The sequence below is a fragment of the Cyprinodon variegatus genome, unplaced genomic scaffold (assembly GCF_000732505.1).
Source record: "Cyprinodon variegatus isolate N-32 unplaced genomic scaffold, C_variegatus-1.0 Scaffold351, whole genome shotgun sequence".
Classification (NCBI taxonomy): Eukaryota; Metazoa; Chordata; class Actinopteri; order Cyprinodontiformes; family Cyprinodontidae; genus Cyprinodon; species Cyprinodon variegatus.
In genome coordinates, this window is record NW_015150804.1 from 47075 (window position 1) to 49137 (window position 2063).

The window sequence follows — 2063 nt, forward strand, 5'->3', positions numbered from 1 at the left end:
TAATTTTGGGATGTATATCTGGTTGTGCAGATGAGCTGATGGTACGAATTGGGTAAGAACCAGGTTTTCCTTTGAATTGTTTCATTTCTCTGACTTTATCTTCATCTTTGCAAAGTTCTTTATATATAAATGTAAATATAGAGGCTCCAAACCGTGTATTACTGCTTTTAAGCATGAATTCAAACAATACATTCACTCTATACAATTTTTATGAAAACAAAGCCGCTTCCTCCAAGAGTTTGAATAGATAACTATTTATGATTTTATTTTCTTTACTTACTAACTTTAATCACAGAATTCTGACTTTATTCTCAGAATTCTGCAAAAAAAAGTCATAATTCTGAATTTAATTTAAAAAATGTGAAACAAGTCAGAATTCTGATTCTAATCAGAGAATTCTGACATTTTCTCCTAACTCTGACTTTCTGTGGATTAGGTGGTTCTGCTGCCTCCCTCCTGCCATGACCTACAGAAGGAACTGGGGCGGTTCAGAGCCGAGGGGGAAACGGCCAGGATGAGAAGAAGCTCTTTCAAGACCAAGGCCATGGTACTGGTCCTGGTTCTGGTCTTGGTTCAGGTCCTGGTTCTGGTTCCTGGTTCCTGGTCCTGGTTCTGGTCCTGGTTCTGATTCTGGTCCTGGTTCTGGTCCTGGTTCTGGTCCTGGTTCCTGGTTCCTGGTCCTGGTTTTGGTTCTGGTTCTGGCTCTGGTCCTGGTTCTGCTCCTGGTTCTGGTCCTGGTTCTGTTTCTGGTCCTGGTTCTGGTTCTGGTCCTGGTTCCTGATCCTGGTTCTAGTTCTGGCTCTGGTCCTGGTTCTGCTCCTGGTTCTGGTTCTGGTTCTGGTACTGGTTCCTGATCCTGGTCCTGGTTTTGGCCCTGGTTCTGGTCCTTGTTTTGGTCCTGGTCCAGGTTCTGGTCCTGGGTCAGGGTTCTGGTCATAGTTCTGGTTCTGGTCCTGGTTTTGGTTCTGGTCTGGGTTCTGGTCCTAGTCCTGGTCCTGGTTCTGGTCCTTTTCCTGGTTCTGGTCCCGGTCTCAGTCCTGGTACTGGTTCTGGTTCTGGTCCTGCATCTGGTTCTGGTTCTGGTTCTGGTCCAGGTTCTGGTTCTGGTCCTGGTTCTGGTCCTTGTTCCTGGTTCTGGTCCTGGTTTTGGTCCTGGTTCTGGTCCTGATTCCTGGTCCTGGTTCTGGTCCTGGTCCTGGTCTTGGTTTTGCTCCTGGTTCTGGTTCTGGTCCTGGTTCCTGATCCTGTTCCCGGTTTTGGTCCTGGTTCCGGATCCTGGTCCTGGTTCTGGTCCTGGTTCCTGATCCTGGTCCCGGTTTTGGTCCTGGTTCCTGATCCTGGGTCAGGGTTCTGGTCCTGGGTGAGGGTTCTGGTCCTGGTTCTGGTCCTGGTCCTGGTCCTGGTTCTGGTCCTGGTTTTGGTTCTGGTTCTGGTCCGGGTTCTGGTCCTAGTCCTGGTCCTGTTTCTGGTTCTGGTCTCGGTCCTAGTCCTGGTCCTGGTTCTGGTCCTGGTCTCAGTCCTGGTTCTGGTCCAGGTTCTGGTCCTGGTCCTGGATCTTGTCCTGATCCCGGTTCCTGGTCCTGGTTTTGGTCCTGGTTCTGGTCCTGGTTCTGGTCCGGGTTCCTGATCCTGCTTTTGGTCCTGGTTCTGGTCCTGGCTCTGGTCCAGGTCCTGGTTCTGATCCTGGTTCTGGTTCCTGATCCTGGTCCCGGTTTTGGTCCTGGTTCTGGTCCTTGTTTTGGTCCTGGTCCAGGTTCTGGTCCTGGCTCTGGTTCTGGTTCTGGTCCTGGTTCCTGGTTCCTGGTTCCTGGTTCTGGTCCTGGTCCTGGTCCTGGTTCTGGTCCTGGTTCAGGGTTCAACACTATAGTTCCATAGATTCCAAGTTAGCTAAATATGATTAGACTGTGACCAAAGCAATGCAGCTAATGTCTATCACACGGCTCTATGTTGAGTCAAAAAACGCCATAGAGTTAGAAAGCAAATCAAAGATTGAAACCATGTGAGAGAAATGATTTAGCAGGCTGAGTAAACGGGTCTGTATGAGAGCAAAATGGAGAGGAAAG